The sequence below is a fragment of the Mustela nivalis genome, assembly GCF_964662115.1.
Source record: "Mustela nivalis genome assembly, chromosome: 3".
Lineage (NCBI taxonomy): Eukaryota > Metazoa > Chordata > Mammalia > Carnivora > Mustelidae > Mustela > Mustela nivalis.
In genome coordinates this window covers 88,460,842-88,479,583 of record NC_139022.1, presented here as the reverse complement: position 1 = coordinate 88,479,583, position 18,742 = coordinate 88,460,842, and the positions used below count along the sequence as shown (strand labels likewise).

At 41.4% G+C, this 18,742-nt stretch overlaps 1 long non-coding RNA gene across 2 annotated transcripts; it reads right to left on the bottom strand.

Annotated features, from left to right (window-relative positions):
• Nucleotides 1–2,162: 2,162 nt before the first annotated feature.
• LOC309860715 lies at nt 2,163–16,950 on the bottom strand. 2 transcript variants are annotated; one of them, XR_014309550.1, is made up of 3 exons: nt 16,745–16,950; nt 3,408–3,616; nt 2,163–3,098 (listed from the first exon to the last, which is right to left on the bottom strand). It is a non-coding gene; the product is annotated as an uncharacterized lncRNA (long non-coding RNA). The 2 variants fall into 2 exon arrangements; XR_014309549.1 differs by having other exon boundaries at nt 2,163–3,616.
• Nucleotides 16,951–18,742: the final 1,792 nt, after the last annotated feature.

The window sequence follows — 18,742 nt, the reverse complement described above, 5'->3', positions numbered from 1 at the left end:
CTGTTTCAAGCTATCTGAACATAATTTGCTTTAAGGTGGAAATTTTAGTCAAAAATATAGTTTGAAGACAGCATAGTTTCATTTTGTTTGATGCTAATGGATCTTTGCCTGAAAGTAAAATAATCCAGATGTATCAGATAAAACAAAGCAAAACTGTGCTTACATACTTCCAAGAGTTCAACTGTTTCACTCCCCTAAAAAAGAAAATAAAGAAAAAAAACTTTTTAAGAGGTAAGTGAATAATTTATAATGTGATTTTATATAAGAAGAGATCCAAAATGTTGAATGTCTCAAGGAAAATTTGTCAATGGGTGCAACTTGAAAGGGTCCTACTGACTTTGTAGGCCCAGGATTCTCATTCAGAAAGGTCAAACTGACATTTGTGCCTGAACATATCATTAAACAGTAGGAGCTAATGGGGGTTCACTTTTGTTTCCTAGGCTAAGTGTCGACTGGCTCCCTCTGCTCAGAACTAACCACAGGGCTCACTCACTCAGCAGTAATGCTGAGAGCATCTCCCCAGACTGGAAGGTTGAAAACAGTTGCCTCTGTGGTTCCTGAAGCTGGGATCAGACTAGAGCAATTGTGCAGTTGATTTGGCCCATCTTGAGGACCTTGGCTCTCAAAAGGCATGGCTGTGCAGACTAAACTAGAGGTTATTTTACAAGGCCCATCAAAATCCTCATTTGCATGTGTGAAATTCCTGCGGAGAGGCTGGTTTTGAATCTGGCTGGTTGGGCCAGATTACAAGTTGAGTCTGCTAGTGTGAATGTAAATAGCATCAGCTGGATCTAGGCCCCTCCCAGTCAGCCTTTCCCTTCTCTGGATCAAATCACTAGCCAATTGTTTGAATTCCAACACAAGCGACACCCAGCACCTCCCAGGTAGCAAAAGACATCACATTTTCTTAGAACAAATGGTCATCGACAGCCACCACCACAATAACACTGTTCATAGAGTACTCACACTGCGCTAAAGGCTTTACACACACCATCACTTCAGACCCTCACCACAACCCAAGGAGGTGTGGCATTGCCACTGCATTATCATTGTTCAGGGGGGAAAACTGAGGCTTCAAAGGATTAGGGATGAATCATCCCAGGTCACACAGGTGGAAAGCAATAGATTTGAATGCAGCTAGTTTAACTTCCACATTTATGCCTTTTACCATTTTTGCCTGATACCATGTTGCTTCCTTTTAGTTGGCTGAGTTCAGTTGGCAATGAATAAATAGCAGTAATGAACACTGGGATCAAAACCAAAAGACTGTGGGATATGGACCAGATCATCAGGTTTGAATGGAACTCAGTTACCTGTGTCATTTTTGCCTTGAAACAGAGCTGTGTGACTGACTCATAGGGAGCCATGCTACCTATGGATGGGGATTCTAGTTCCTAAAAAATCTGGACATTAGACATTCTTCTGAACTATCAGGAAACCCTTGCTTTGGGAGACGTGTGACTCAGATGCTTGACATCCCTTCCAGGGAAGAACATGGCACAGTAGTTACAAACATCCCAGATCTCCATTCCCCAAGAACATCTTCTGCATATGGAGGGGGCTGTCCTATACTCGTCACCTGGACAGCAGTCCCGCACTCACTGGCCAAAGTGGTTTATAACATCTGGTAACTGTTTCCAGATGTGGTCTTCCCCTGAAACACTTGATGAAAAGTTTCACACTCAGCATTTGGAAATAACTGACATAGGCACAGAGAGTTGCTATCATCTGCGCCCAGAATAGAAGCAGTAGGATCACTGCAAAGATGAAAGCATGTCCATAGCATCTCAATGGCCCAAGAAAACGGCGAGATTGTGTATCTGTTGGGTCCTCATTAAAGTCAAGTAAATGGAGCTGAGCCTCGAGGCGGTCAAGTGGACAGGGCAGAGCAGGGTCAACGGAATCAGGCAGGTCCACATCCAAACACCAACTCCACCAATCACCAGCAGGGACGTTAGCAAAGACTTAATCTCTTGGAGCCTCAGAGTTGTCCTCCATAAAATGGGAACACAACGATGCTCAGGGGAAGATTGTGACATGCCTGGCATATAGCGAGCACTCAATAAATGGTTGTCTGGCTTTTTCTTCTCATTAGCTGAGTCTATAAACACAACTCACTTCATGCTTATTACATAACTGAATAAAACACTTAGGACGAGAAGTTCCTTTTTCACTGTTTATACAGAACGTTAACATTTTAGGGACAAATAGTAGTAGCAGATGTTTATAATGCGACCTTTTGAGGAGGAGCACAAAATCTCTGAATTCGTCTTAGAAACAGAGTCAAACCAGTTCCAAGCCCAGATGAAAATTCTGCAGTCCCTCCCATCTTCTGGAGCTAGACATCTTGGTGTTACAGAGCAAAGGGAGTCCAGCTAGACCTAAGGTTAAGATTCACCAAATCTCTGAAGGGGTGAAACAAAATGATCCTCACTTGATAGATACAGGAAGGTTAAGTGACATCTTAAGTGTGGGGTTGAAGATTTAGTCCCAATGAGGAAGCTAATCTTATTCACTGTACAGTATTTCCCCCCTTTACTTGGAAAGTCAGCATCAAGGGCTCTAATTTATGGAGCATCAGCAATATTCCAGAGCAATGACAGACGTTTTTCTTACACGACTTCCATGCGATCTTCTTTACAACCTGCTTGTAAAGCAGGCATTATTATCATCCCCATTTTTCAGGTGAGGAAATTGTAGCTCCAAGAACTTAAATAGTTTACCACAAATCATAAAGGCAACCAGCAGCAGACCTGGAATTTGAACCCATCCGTCTAACTCCAAAGGCATCTGCTGACAGCTGTGAAGCAACAACTTCCGCTTACCATGCAGTGAGCAAAGGGTGGGTGAAAATGAGTTTTCTGCTCATCGCCTGCAATCACGATGATAATTAAACTGTAGCATCCCTTGTTGGCTGTGTCCACAATCTGGGCGGTGTCCACTTTTCCTTAGGGCTGTTAGAGCACCTTTGCTGTGCCTCCAGACTGCTGGACAGGTGTTCGGTGCAATCGTTCCCTTTCTCCCCATCTGCATCTTTGTGAGCGGTGAGGCCCCGACCTGTCACGGGTGGCTGCTCCCCACATGTGCTCACAGCCCCGCTGATGAGAAATGGCAGAAGCAGGTATTAAAGGTGGAGGTTCTGGCTTATTGCTCTGAATGTATTAAAAACCGTTCCCAGACTCCACATAAAGAGTTTTACACACGCAGCACATATGATACAAGGGAGACAGAGAAGCAGACATGGGGATAACCACAGTGAGACAAGTAACCACAACAGAAGTCTGGAGAGACAGGCCTAAGGAAAGCTACTTTCACAGACCGGGTGATGGATGTCTCCTTAGCAGACAGACAGCTAGAGGTACTTATTTTTATAAAAAGTTGACAGAAAGAACTCCAGACATCCAGACCTGCTCTCTTCCTATTCTTGTCTAGAGCTGACTCAGCCTCTCGGCTTCTCTTTGCAGGATGGTGACTTTTTCCATGCAGCCGTGCTAATTATCCACATCCCGCTCTCTCTTCTCTCACAGGTCATTGAAATGTCTCCTTGTCTGGGTTAGAACTTGGGTGGATGCTGAATTGCCTCCTGGAGTCCTCCCCAGTGATGAATTTCTCATACCTAGGGTATGGTTTGTGGGGAAAAATTCTTTCAATTTAAAGGCTCTTGAGATGGTTATTCCAAAGAATCTGTTTTACTGGGCTCATGAAGACGATACTTATCATTTATTGAGTACACAGTAAATGCCAGATAATTTCCATAAGCTATCACATTTAACCCTCATAAATATCACATAAGGTAGGTATTAGCCCCATTGTACAGATTGACAATAGAGAGGAGATATATAGATATAGATATCGATATCTAGATATCGATATCTATATCGATATAGATATATAAAATAAATGAAAGAGAAGATAAAACCAAATGGCATACAACAGCTTCCTCAGAGTTTCTTTAGTATCCAAGGGGCAGAGTGATAGGGTAAAAGGTGCTGCACCTGGGCCAGGAGATGTGAATTTTTTTTTTTTTTAAGATTTTATTTATTTATTTGACAGACAGAGATCACAAATAGGCAGAGAGGCAGGCAGAGAGAGAAAGAGAGAGGAAGCAGGCTCCCTGCTGAGCAGAGAGCCAATTTGGGACTCAATCCCAGGACCCTGAGATCATGACCTGAGCTGAAGGCAGAGGCTTTAACCCACTGAGCCACCCAGGTGCCCCAGAGTGTGAATTCTTATCCTGGTATTGACACTAGCCAGATCTAGATCTGGGCAAGCTCTGTGCACCTCTATCTATCTGATCTAAAAAAAGGAAAAAAAAAAAAAAAAAGTAGATGGTTGGACTAGGCAATTTCTATATATATGGCCTCTTCCTCTAACTTTCTATGGCTATGACCTATTTCCATACTGTAGTTACTAAGGTCAGACTCCCCTTGAATAAAGTCCTAGAACAAAGCTAGCCCATCAGCACTGAATTGGTATCTTTCATCACCCGGCTCTGGAGAACAGCCCATCCAAGCCACATCTTGATTGCAACTTAAAGTAACTGAGATACTTTACTCTTTCCAGAGTAATTTAGCAAGCCATAGCTTTTAAAGACAAGTTGAAGCAGAAGTTCACACTCTGTGGCATAATCACTGACACAGTTCTATTACTACCTTGAATCTGAGAGGTTTCCCTACCAAAAATGGATATTTGATATTCTGATAATCTACTACTGTATAATAAACCTCCCTCAAAACTTAGTGATTTACAATTATGTAATTTTTTTTTCATGGTTCTGGGTGTTTAAAGGCTCAGCTGGTTGGTACTCCTTTGGAGTCCCTCAAAGTCATTCCATTGAATGAAGGCAGAGGTTGGAATCTTCTAAAGTTTTCTTCACTCACACATCTGACATGGGGGCTGGGATGGCTGCGGACTTATTGGTCGTACCTCTGTCCATGTGGCTTCTCTGTGTGGCTACAGTGGGTCTCCTCACAGCATGGTAATCTTGGAGGTAGTCAGCTATCGTATATCACCGGGGCTGGATTCCCCCAGAGTGAGCCTTCCAAGAGAGCCAGGCAGAAGCTGTAAGCTTTCTTATGACCTAGCCTTACTTCTCCTGTGAGTTATGTTGTTAGTCACAGCATTCACCTATCAGCTCAGAGTCCAAGAAGTAGAAGCATAGATTCCACTGCTCAAGGGGAGAATGGTTTGCACATACCGGAAGGAACTAATGGGAGACATCTTGAAGACAAGTTACTCTATTTGGCCTCCTTCAGAGCAAAATGAACTATGGGTAAAAGTCAGACTCTCTCTCTCTCATTCTCTCCCTGTCACCCACATAACCAGGTTGAACCCCATAAAGAAGAGTAATTGGTGGAAAGCACACTTCCATTTCTGTGAGATAACATTGTGCTTTTTCACTGATGGAAAAGGGAGAGCGACTTAATTGAGGAAATGTCTTCAAAAGAAATCGTAAAGGCACATTAGTGATCTCATTAAGCCTGCTAGGATGGATATTGGTATCCCAGTAATCTTAAGACAAATCCAGATGTCGTTTGTGATCGTCCTTAAACGAAGGTGAAACCAGCACGGTGAAGTTGCCAGACACAGTCCCAGACATCTACACAGATAAGCAGGCCTGATGTGTGGCAGTTTTGACGGGCAGGCTTAAGAACAGTAAGAAACAAACTGAGGATCTGGACAATATCACTATCAGGAAAGCATATCATAAGCCCCAGAATGTGACATTGTCCCAAGAAAAACAGCAACCGAGAGGCCAACTAAAAAACTGGAGATGCTGGAGTAGAAAAGCAGGTCAGATATGAAAGTGGTGGTGAGCAGAGAAAGTCTGGAGAACATGTTGGAACCCAAGGAGGATGGCACAAGCCCTCGAACTGCAGACCCCTCCAGGGCTGAGATTATCTGTAAAAGAAAGTACCAGCAGCTCCTGGGGAAGGAAAGAGACTTAGGGAGCCATGGAGGAGGCGGCACAGTGATCCTTTAGGTCAAGGATGCCAGAACAAGGCTAGAATGACTGTGGCTTGGAAGGTGAACCTAAAAGCCCCCGAAAGAAGCTTTTCTTTTTCTTCATGACTCAGAGAGAGTCAGGAATGAGTTCCCTAGACATGAAATTTAAGAGGTTTCTGGCCTGTATCGGGAATATTTAGGAGTTGTTAGCCCTGCAATCTGATGGGCACTCCAAGAAGCTCTGTGAGTCTAAGGGGCAGAGAGATGGAACAGAAAGCTTTTCTCTCTGGCTCTGCCGCAGCCAGATAGTAACAGGAGGCTTGTTCTTTAAATAGTAGGACTTTTAACACCAGAGGGCTCCAAGAGGTCAACTATAATCCGCCAGCTGACAGAGGGCACTAATTGGACCCCGCCTTCAGGTTAGAGCACTCAGTTACACCCACTGTTCTGGCTCCTAAAGAACTTTCCAGCAATTCTGGCAAACATAAAAATCTGCAAGTCTTTTGAACTCATAATCTCACTTCTGGAAATTGAACATAACTAAACCATCCACAAGCAAAATGTGAAGATGTTCACAGCAGTATTATTTATAAGTAGGCTAACTCAGTGCTTCTCCAAATCTGATGTGCATCACTTGGAGACCTTCTTAAAAGGCAGATTCTGTAGGTGGGACTTGTAACTTTCCAAGTCTAACAGACCCCCAGGGGGTGCCCATGCTACCAGCCCAGAGGCCACACAAAGTAGCAAGGGGTTACTTAAATGCAGCTAAAATACTATATGGCAAGACATAACTAAGTAAATGGCAAGTACATCTCCTTGTAATACCAAGATCTATGTTAAAATAATTTTGAAAACTAGCAACATGAAAAAATGTTTATAACCTCACATTAAGAGAAAAATACAGGGTACAAAAATCACATACACATTAGGATTGTGATTGTAAAAAAGAAATATGGACAACATTGGAAGTGAATCCAAAACTACTAGGTGCTTGTTCAGGATGGTGCAATTAGGCTTTTCCCCCTAGTTTTCAAGCTTTTTGTTACATTGCTACATTAATTTCATAATCTAAAAATGCTGTTAAGCAGTAGAATATTAAGTAGAGTGGTCATACATCCTGCAAGACCTGTTAGCCCTATTCAATTATTAATGGTGGTCCCCTCACTCTACCCTATGATCTACTAGATAAGGGACATGCCTCAAGGCTGTATGTGGTCTTTGTTTGTCACTCCCAAGCATTTGAAAAGCTGAACTGAAATGCCTAGAAGGAAGAGGCAGGAGAGGTGGGGAGGTCTCTGCTGTGCAAGTTTTTTAAAGTACACTTGTTTTCTAGAGCAGTTTTAACTTTACAGCAAAACTGAGCATAAAGTACAGAGATTTCCCACATACATCCTGTCCACCCCCCACCCACCCTCATCCACTACCAACCACCCCCACCACGGTCACACCTTTGTTACAATCTATGAATGTCCAATGACACAGCATAACTACCCAAAGACCACAGTTTACATCACACTTCCCTCTTAGTATTGTACATTCTCTGCAGGTGGACAAATACACAGGGATACATGTCCACCCTTAGAGCTTCATACAGTCCCTGCCCTGAAAATCTCCTTGCACATTTTTAAAGGTATACATATATATTTATTTAAGATTTTATTTATTTGACAGAGAGAGAGAGAGATAACAAGTAGGCAGAGAGCCAGGCTGAGAGAGAGGGGGAAACAGGCTACTCGCCGAGCAGAGAGCCTGATGTGGGACCCGATTCCAGAACCCGAGCCAAATGCAGTGGCCCAAACCTCTGAGCCACCCAGGCGCCCCTAGAGGTCTATTTTGATGAGGATAAAAGATCTCAACAGTATATATAGAGAAATACCCTGATAAAACCATGAAAGCTAGGAATTCTGCAACAAGGGGACCAAGGAAGTCCCCTTAAGTTCAAGATAAACCTTTCCTGAACTTAAAACTCTCACTGTTCAGCTATCCTTGTTTGACCTTTTCTCCCTACTGCACACCAGGAATCACTTCATAAGATGATGTCCAGTGTGTCTTGGGGCAATGCATTTTCCTCCAGCTGCGGCTGATTCCCCAAGGAGGAAGAGTTAAGATTTTAAAATGCTGATGATTTAATTGGATTCCTGTGTGCTGCTTTTGCTAACATGTGAAATTTTTAGAGCCAGACTTTTTCAATGCCGCCTTAAACCATATTATCTATTACTGCTTTTACTTCATACCTATAATAAACCTGAATCAAACTAATGCTACCACTAACTGATTGCATTTAAAAAATCATATTATTTAAGAGAAAAACTTAAAAAACGATTGAATTAACTAAATACAAACCACATTTGCCTACAGCAGCTTCTAAGGCACTGTTCCTATTTCGTTGACTTGGAATTTTATTAAATGTTCTTTTTAAAAAATGTGAGCCACCAAGTGAAACTTAGAAAATATCTTATACTATGCAGCTTCTAGCCATAATTACTTTATTCAAATTAAATTAAACTTGCAGTGTTATTTCTTTTGTCTGCTTTGAAATTCATCAATTTTCTTTGTTCTTACAGAAATTAATATATATTTCTCACACACACACCCTGGTGTGAAACACTTAAATCCTAGGCCTGAAGCCTTTGTTATGCTGAGACTTTGTCTGCTAGGTATGTGGGAGTCAGGAGAATGATGGTCTTTGTTCTTTTGTTCTCTCTGTGTATATTCTATTTCACCTGAACAGAGCTAAACTTATACCCCAAGGACAAATGACACTAGGTTAATGACAATAGGTGATTCTAATTTGAGAACAGCTACTCAGAGTGAGTGTAAATTCTCGTGGGTGGTGTTTTTAGAAATAAGCAGAAAAGGAGCCTTTTGGGGTGGATATTGCACTTCACCTTTTAGGTCATTTTAAATAATGGTGAGAGAGGGAGAGAGAAGTGCCATTCCAAAGAAATAAAGAGGAAAAAAAGGAGAAAAACAATAGAGTTGAAAAAGCAATGCCTTCTTAAAGTATACATGAAAAAAGAAACAAAATGAGAGTGCAATGGAGTGTGAAGAAACTCAAGAAAATGCTAAAAAAAAAAAAAAATGCTTAGAGGACAAAGTGTTACCTAAAGAAAGGAAATCCAAGCTGGTGAGACTTCACTTGAAACAAGAAGATAAAAATCCTTTATACAATCAGCAAACAAAAGCAAGGAAATATAAATTCTGAAATCCCATGGAGAGCCTGGAAGGGAAGTCAGCGAGACAATGCAGAGCGTGCAAGTTGAGAGGATAAATCACTTCTTTACCTCACTCTACACAAAAAGAAGATAACAGACCAGGGTGAGATGTATTTTCCAGCAGAAGAGTAGGGATTGTTGAAATGCTTTTCCCTTACTACAAAAAGCTAACAGAACACCCACTTCAAATGAACAGGATTCTCACAGCAAGACAAAATCCATTTCTACAGTGAACATGGGTGAGGTACTTGAGTATGGAAGGAAAAGAGTCTGTCCCCTTTGGCACCACATGAAATATTTGTTGCCTCACTGAAGAAGGAAGACCAGTAAGGGCAGTAGAACTGACTGGAGGAGCCTCTTTGAGGAAAGACTCTGGGGCTTTACGGGGGTGCAGTAGGAGTAATTAGAAAGTTGGGTCATTGGAACATTGAGACCGGGAGTTTCTTACCCATAAACTCTATCTTGAGAGGGAAGTTAAGATTGTTTAATTAGCAATAATCGCACCTCGGATAAACCTCATTGGCTACGATACTGCCACTGCGCAAAGCTAAGATTGTTTAAAATAAAGAATCAGGGCGCTTGGGTGGCTCAGTGGGTTAAAGCCTCTGCCTTCGGCTCAGGGCAGGGTTCTGGGATAGAGCCCCGCATCCGTCTCTCTGCTCAGCAGGGAGCCTGCTTCTCTCTCTCTCTCTGCCTACCTCTCTGCCTACTTGTGATCTCTGTCAAATAAATAAATACAATCTTTAAAAAAATAAAAATAAAAATAGAATAAAGAATCAGAGGTGCCTGACTGGCTCAGTCAGAGGAGAAGGTGACTCTTGATCTTAGGGTTGTGATTCCAAACCCCAGTTTGGGTACAGAAATTACTTAAAATTACTTAATTAAATTAAAAATAAAATAAAGAATCAAATTTACTTAGAAACACTTACTTAAATATCTCAGCATTAATTAAGAACAATACACAAATAAACACACGCACACACACACACACACACACACACACGAGGGAGGTGGAGGAACAGGGGGAGAAGGTTAAGCAGACTCCACATTGAGCACCACGCCTGAGATCACAACCTCAGCTGAAATCAAGAGTTGGATGATTAACCAACTGTGGCACCCAGGTGCCCCCTTATCCTGGCTTTTTAGTTAAAATGTCTGTTCAACTCTATTTATAAATTCTGCAAAAAAAAAAAAAAAAGTTCTAAGCTTCTTGGAGAAGCAGTTTTGAAAACAATAAGGAGCTTGGTAAATTTGTACAAAAATTTAAGCTTCAAAGATATACAGAGACAAGAGAGTTTTAAAAAGACAAGGCTTCCTGAAAAATCTTTTCTAGTTAGAAAGATAGCATCATGGTGTTTTCACAAACTACGAAGAATCTCATTGACATTTAGATTTTCCTTTTTTTCCTCTTCATTTCTGACTTAGACACTTCCAACTTGGGAAGATGCAGGAATTGTAGGCATAGACAAATATAATTTACATGTTCTCTCCCACAGTCAGGAAGCAGTCTATATCTTTCCGAGCATAAAAAGAAGACCATCTCACTGACTGAAGGACAAACTGATAGTTAAAATCTTTTGATGTGTTTGAGCAGAAAGCTTAAAGATTATTGATAGAGACTTTCCTACTCTTTGAAGCACTGTAGGGTAGTAGCCTTTTTTTTCCCTAAATCAAAATAAGAAAAAATAAGGTTGGTAAAAGAGTGTTTAAAAACAACTGAAATTTAGGAAAGTATACAATTGGCACCTATTCAGAATTTTTTAGATTGTGTGAACATACATCTTACAAAAATGTCTTTTTTCTTTTCTTGTCCTTATTCTTTTTGTTGTTGTTGGTAGTACTATTATTTCCTTTAAAATGGCCCTTAATTTTTCTACGTGAGCAACAAAAATCAAAGTTAACTATTTTCGTAATTATTTTATGAAGGCTTTTTGCCCAACAAACGTGGTTCTGGCTAGTAAATTGCAAATTTCTGTAAACAGCATGTTTTCCCTAGTGTGTTTAGCTTTAACCTCCAACACGTTAGTCCATCTCATTAATCATAAAAACATCTTAAAAGAAGAAAAAAGCCCCTGTACTTTTATGCCAAAAGAATAAAAAGTAAGAAAAGAGACTCTTAAAGCCTAATTTCCTTGTTTCCTCTAGACTACAATTATTTTGTTAGGGAAAGCTTCTGTTACACCAGGAAATCCTGTTAGAACTGAAACTTGTTGCATTATCTGAGATGAATGTACTCTTAGTTGGTAGTGCATCTCTTTATTCAAAGCTCTTTGGAATGAAAAGCCCAGGGTAGAAAAAAACCCTTACAGTTTGTTTCTATGTTTAAAAGAACTAATTTGCTGGTACTGATTTCTTCTTAGATAAATCACATTGACTTTTCAAATGCTGATTTTTCAGATAAACCTAAGGGTCATTGGTCTGTAAGTACCAAGAAGAAATAGTCTGCCTCCAGGGGAACATTCCAGTGAATCCAAGCAGGGCCTGTCCTCTGGCCCCTAGCCTGCTATACATATACCACACTGAATTTTGACCAATTACCTCTTTTTTCTTCATCTTTGATTCTTCTTCCTTTGCTCTCCTCTGATTTTTCAAAATGAGAAGTTTTAGCATATACTTTGATAAGGAGGCATAAATAAAATTACCTTTCAGTTTTAAAATTTCTTCCCGAAGGTATGGGAAAACCTTAATTGTGAAATGCCAAAAGGTCACTGAGACAAGGCTTTCGCAGTTAACAAAGAAAGAAAGAACGATAGAAAGAAACAGATATAGTAAAGTGAGACCCTATTCATGAGGAATTTGCAATAATCTAACCTGGTTGACACTAGAGTTTATTTTTTTACTATTTAGAAATGATTTTATAGGGGAAAATACACTGAAAGATTACAATATTAGGTTTAAATTACTTAAGACAATAAAGTGTTTGGACATACTGTTTAAAGCCAAATGAATACTGTTGTCTACTCAACAGAATACATCCAACATTTTCTTAGCAGCTAATGTGAGTCACTTTTTGATTCAGAAAGCAAGAGACCCACATGATTTTTTTTAAGTACTTTAAAAGAGGTCTTAAAAAAATTACTTCAGAATGTCTTCTCTTTTGCATTGTTCCAGATTAGCGAGTATTTACTGTTATTAGCTGTTTTATGGGCAGGAAGGAGTCTAAAGCTAATATATTGTACAGCACCAATGCACCTTAATAGATACTATTTCTGAAAAGACCTTAACTTGGAAATACAATGCTCAAAACCAGAAAATTCACTGAAACTTCTGGGAGAATAAAAACATTTATTTTAAAGGCAATGAATCTCTTAAACTAACTCAGAAGGAAACGTCTTAGATGTTTGGTTCATGTCCTATTCACTTTTATTTTGCATATATTTCTAACAGGCTTTCAATCAATTCTTCTCATCCTTGAGAACCGAATGAACCAATGAGAAACAAGACAGTAGAAGCAAATTCACTGACAGCAGCAACAGAGAATAACTGATAGTCTTTAGATTAAGGGATGAATAGAAAAAAAAAAAAAAAAAAAAAACTACAAAAGAACTACTGTCCAAAAAAAGATTGAGTCTTGGCACCTGTCTGGGAGACAGGTAGTCAGGTAGACTCTGGTAGACTTTATGGCTCTTGATCTTGGGCTTGTGAGTTTGAGCCCCATATTGGGTGTAGAGATTACTTAAAAATAAAATCTTAAAAAAATATATTGAGTCTGACACCACTTACTGTAGGGGCAAACAGTTCACTATTTTCAGAAATATCTGAAAATATGCATAAATTTCAGCACAGTGTTAGGAATGACAATCCTTCACAATGGCCCTGAGGCATTCAGAGCTTATTGAAGAAGGCAAAACCAGTATACTGTCTATCCCAAATTGTTAAAACAATTTTTTAAATTGAAAGGAATCACTTACAGGAAGAAACATCCTGTTTCTTTGTTGTTGTTGTTTTTTAAAGATTTTATTTATTTTAGGGAGAGTGAAAGCGATCACCAAGGGAGAAGGAACACAGAGGCAGAAGGAGAAGCAGACTCACCACTGAGTGGAAAACCCAATTCAGGGTTCGATCCCAGAACCTTAAGATCATGACCTGTGCCAAAGGCAGACGCTCAACCAACTGAATCCCACTCAGGTGCCCCTGAACATCCTGTTTCTTGAAGATGCCAGAAAACCAAGACAGCTCTGTGACTACCAGAATAGGAAGAGCCTAGAAAGCAGCTGAGTACTCACCTCTTAGCTGGAAAGTAAGAGCTACTACTGTCTATTTTCTGCTGGGAGGGGAGAAGGACACAGAGATAGCTTCAGCATGGTGGGTTAGAGCACTGGCTGTCTCTTTCACAGTGCAATGGAAAAGACACAGATAGTGAAGCTAAATCTGCTTCACTCCTGCTTCTGTCCACCACTAGGCATAATAACACCTACCCCAGTAAGCTCTTTCAAGGGCACAGAGCCAATTTCTACCAGGAGCTCAGTTATGTACATTGCTTGCCTGTCCTCTGTCTCTCACTGGTCACCTTCTGGGCAGTTCACAAAGAGTAGAAGTGGAAGATGGATGGAGGAAGGGGGTGACTCTTGCCAAACAGTGTCAAAGAGCTGACTTCAATATAGTTGACTTCAATATAGTTGACGAATGAGCAATAAACCTCCCCTACCACCACTGAGGCCTTCAAGAATGTTTTTCCTCGTGTGTGATAGGAGCTGCTTTTTTTTTTTTTTAAGATTTTTATTTATTTATTTGAGAGAGACAGCATGAGAGGGGAGAAGGTCAGAGGGAGAAGCAGACTTCCTGCGGAGCTGGGAGCCCGATGCAGTGCTCGATCCCAGGACTCTATGATCATGACCTGAGCCAAAGGCAGTTGCTTAACCAACTGAGCCATCCAGGCACCCCAGAGCAGATTTTCTCCCTGAGTTTCAAACAAGTAAAACAGGTGAAGGGTAGGAAAGCTGTGAGACATTTGGCAGGGCAGTTATTGTATGTCCAACATATCTTGGGAATGAACATGAATCCTTCGATACCAACGAACAAGTCTAATAACATAGATTCATTCATTTATCGGTTCACTAACCATCCAACCAACATTTATTAAGTGCCTGTCATATTCCCAGCACTGCCTCAAGTATGAGGTATTTAAAGACCTAGATCTTGCCCTCGGGCATGGTACAGCATCATGACTACGCATGTTAACAAGTGTCCTAAAGCCTTGGCACTCAGAGTATGGCCCGTGGACCAGCAGCATCAGTATAACCTGGGAGTTTGCTAGAAATTCAGCATCTCAGACCCCAACCCAGACCAAAGGAATCAGAATCTGCCCTTACCAGGTGATTACCAAGATTACCAGGTGATCTGCATATGCATTATAAATTGAATGCACAGCTTTATTGTATATGGCTGCTGGCATAATGGGATATATCTAGAATAAGCTGGGGCACACAAAAGTCCATTTTGCCTTGTATGTGAACCAAGAAAGGCTCTCCAGTCAAAATGACCCATACTTGTTTGCTAGGGCTGCCTTAACAAAGTACCACGCACTGTGTGGCTTACCAAAAGAAATTTATTCTCTCAGAGTTGTGGAGCCTAAATCCAAGATCAAGGGTTCATTCTGAGGGCTGTAGAAGAACTGGCTTCAGGCCTCTCTCCTTGCTTCTGATAGCCTGTCATTCTTTGGCTTATAGATGGCATTCTCCCAGGGTCTTCACATCATCATCCCTCCATGCAAATCTGTGTCCAAATTTGCCTTTTTTAGAAGGTGCCAGTCATTTTTTATTGGGCTGGCCCTACTGACTTCATCTTAACTTGAATGGCTACAAAAACCCTATTTCCAAATAAGGTCACATTCAAAGGTACTGGGGATTAGGGCTTCTGTATCTTTTGGGGAGATGCAATTTAATCCTTAACATGAACCTGATCTCCAAGCTGAAAGATGATTAGGTATTAGTGAAACACACTAGGAAAAGAGCAGGTAGGGCATTTTTAGATGGTGGGTGCCACCCGCATGATTAAAGGCATAGATGTGTCAGTCTGCTAAGGAATGACACAGTTGTAACTATGTTTAAAAAAAATAGATGCAGGGGCGCCTGGGTGGCTCAGTGGGTTAAGCCACTGCCTTCGGCTCAGGTCATGATCCCAGTGTCCTGGGACTGAGTCCCGCATGGGGCTCTCTACTCAGCAGGGAGTCTGCTTCCATCTCTCTCTCTCTCTCTCTCTCTGCCTGCCTCTCTGCCTACTTGTGATCTCTGCCTGTCAAATAATAAAAAAATTAAAAAATATATTTAAAAAATCTTTAAAAAAATAGATGCAAATGGGAGATGAGGTAAGGAAGTAGGCAGATCACTGGAAAAGTAGGCAGATCTCAAGCTGCCATGAGAGAATTGAACTTTTATTCTGTAGGCTATGGGAACACAGCCAGGTGTTCAGCTCCCCAGAAGCAGGGTGCAGAGTAGGCTGAGGTGGACTTGGATTTGAGTCACCAGTGATGCGGTCACTACTCTGGTCTTAGTGACAGGTGATGAAGGCCTGAACCAGGACCTTCAACACCAAAGAGGATAAGGGGGAGATGAGAGTCACAGGGAAATGGGGATGGATGCCCCATCTGGAAGCTTCTTGGAATCCCAGGTTTTTAAGTCAGTCTGTTTATGTGAGGCATACCTAGCCTTGAGATTCATAATCCTTCAAGAAGAGAATGTTTGGCCCAAAGAGAAAGCAAGATGAAAGAGGAAGGATGTTTCCCCTCCCCGGCCCCATTCCTGGTCATCAACCTAGGGGCACATCAGCAGACCTCACTGGCAACATTCAGACAGAGCTGAAGCAGGAGAGACACCCGTGACTCTCCGGGGATTTGGATCAAAGAACAAAGAGGAAGAACCCGGATTGAAAGGCAGTCTCTATCTTACCGAAACTTTAGGAATTAATTTAGAATCTTATCTTCCCAAAACACTGGAGGTGGGCCAGCTCTTCAAAAAAGGCACTGGAAGAAAAACACCCAAGTATCGAATGGCTCAAAAGATCTGATAAATGTGTGTGCTCGCTGAGAAGCTGGGCGGCTGTGGCAGGCCTGTCATGGGCTGGGAACTTGGAGGGGACTGTTCAAATACATGTTCAGTCTAACTTGTCTCCACCCCTTTACCTCCGGAACACCAGGCATGGCCTTACTGTGATCAGGCCCGCCTGAAAGTGGGGCAGGAATCTCAAAACCACACCTGGTCCAGAAGGACTCTCTTAAGTGAGCCAGAGTCCTCCCCTGGGCCAGCTGACAACTCAGATGGACTGAGAGGGGGAGTGAAGGAACGAGGCAGCTAGAAATACACAACTTCTCATTATCATGCCTTCACAGCTTAGACATTTTTTTCCATAGAAGGCCAGATAGTAAATACTTCAGGTTTCATGGACCACGTACAGTCTCTGGCCCCTGTTCTCTGCTTTTAATTTGTTGTTGTTTTTGTTTTTAACAATGCTTTTAAAATGTAAAAGTCATTTTTAGTTTGTTTGCTGTACAAAATCAGGCTGGAAGGTGGAGGTTGCTGACCTCCGACTTATAGCAGGTCCATGATACCATAGACAATGACAGACGAGCAATCTATTTTGCTTACTCATTGGAAGACATCTGGGTTTTTCTTCACACCTCTATCCACCATAGAGTCTGATAAATTGGGCTCTTGCAGTTAGCTGACTTGTTTGAGTGTTCTCCAAGAATTTAGGAGCAGAGCTCGTGCAGCCTCCCTTCTGATGAGCATACCCTGAGATCTCGGGTCCATGGTGATTGATGTACAGGAAACAAATGGCCTCTTGTCTTCCACTGACTGCAATAAAGCCATGGACACTATTAAGAAAATAGCATCCCCACTGAGAAACAGAAGGGAAAGGCCTGGCTCTCAAATGGCACGACTTTGCCTCCCCTAAACAGTCATGGGTTATACTTCCAATTAGCTGCAACCCTTCCAGCCTTCTGCCCAGCAACTCTTGAGGGAGCAGCTCTTGGCCAGCTCACACACGTCAGGTGTTATATTAGTAACCCACATCATAGAATCAATACAACAGGCCTGGTGTTTGCTTTCTGACTCATGGACAGGATTTCTATGGAACTGCAGCCCATGTATTCCCAACAATGCCCGGTCTGTTCGAGGTACAGACTCTTTTAGGAGTGTCTGGTTTAACGCAGAATAGGAAAAAAGGGAATAATCTGCAAATTAAGGGGGAGGAAAGGCTCTCAATTCAAAACCCCAATCTCTATTTTAAAGCCTTAAGATGCAGATCCAACGATGTTCTTGCCATAATACCATGGAATGAATCAGGCTCATTAGACTCTAGCATATATGCAAAGACAAAAACATGTGATGTCTGGATGCAAATAGTGTTTTATTCCGAAAGCACTAGCAAAGAGGGTGATTACAGTGTACATAAGGATAGCCGGATATTTGCCTGGTGACTTAAGGAGTAAATAAATCTACATTATGTAACATTGGGGAGAAAGAAGAAAAACTGCTCCGTTACCTTCTCTATTCCTTCTCATTCTCCAACTCTGCTCAGCACCCAGCCTGCTGTCCGTTTACAGTGGGCATCCTGCCAATAATCAAAAGGAAAAAGGTATGTCTATCATTAGAGACTGTGTGCAGTTTTTGGTCACGTGAGCCCAGACAAAGCCATTCTTGTCCTAGTAGGTCAGTGTACTCCTGAACTGAATCCACGGGCATTTCTCTGTGTGCCTCCCAATCGCCTGCAAATGAGTTTGCAATTTTGTTGCCCAGAAAAGGATCACATGAAAAAAGAAGACCAACCTCTGAGATATTGCATTGGTGGCTTACTTTATATCCAAATATTCTGTTTACATAGGGTATTTGTTGAAGTTACTATAACTTGAAACGTGCTAACTAAAATTTCTAAAATATCATGTAAACCTCTTGTTTTAGATTTAAATATATCCATGAACTACTATTCATCTGCACTAGTTGCAAGTTGTCTACAAAAAGTTAAAACTAGGGCTCCTGGGTGGCTCAGTGGGTTAAAGCCTCTGCCTTCAGCTCAGGTCATGATCTCAGGGTTCTGGGATCGAGTCCAGGGTCAGGCTCTCTGCTCAGCAGGGAGCCTACTTCCTCCTCTCACTCTGCCTGCCTCTCTGCCTACTTGTGATCTTTCTCTGTCTGTCAAATAAATAAATAAAATCTATATAAAAAAAAAAAGTTAAAACTGACCAATATGGTAGGAATATACAACAGTACTAACAATGCAAGCAAATTGCTCTTTAATTATGTTCATTTAATAACTGAAAACATTGTGCTGCACATAAGGGATTTTATAAGTCATAGCATTTTAACTGTTTCTCAATGTACCCTTCTATCTGTTCTATTTCCTTCTGAATGCCGTAACCTAATGTCCTGCAAGTGTTAAGAAAGGACAGATTTTGAGCTATAACAGTGAGCTCTGCCATGTACAGCTGCCTTCTTAGAATAGTACTAACCACTGCCAAGATCAATGAACAGCATCTTTTGTGGGACTTACTAGAGCAGAAATGCTCTAGTCTCACATCTGCATGCTTGATTGGTAACAGAAGCAACACAAGGAAAACTATGTGATGCCTGCATTCTGCTTAA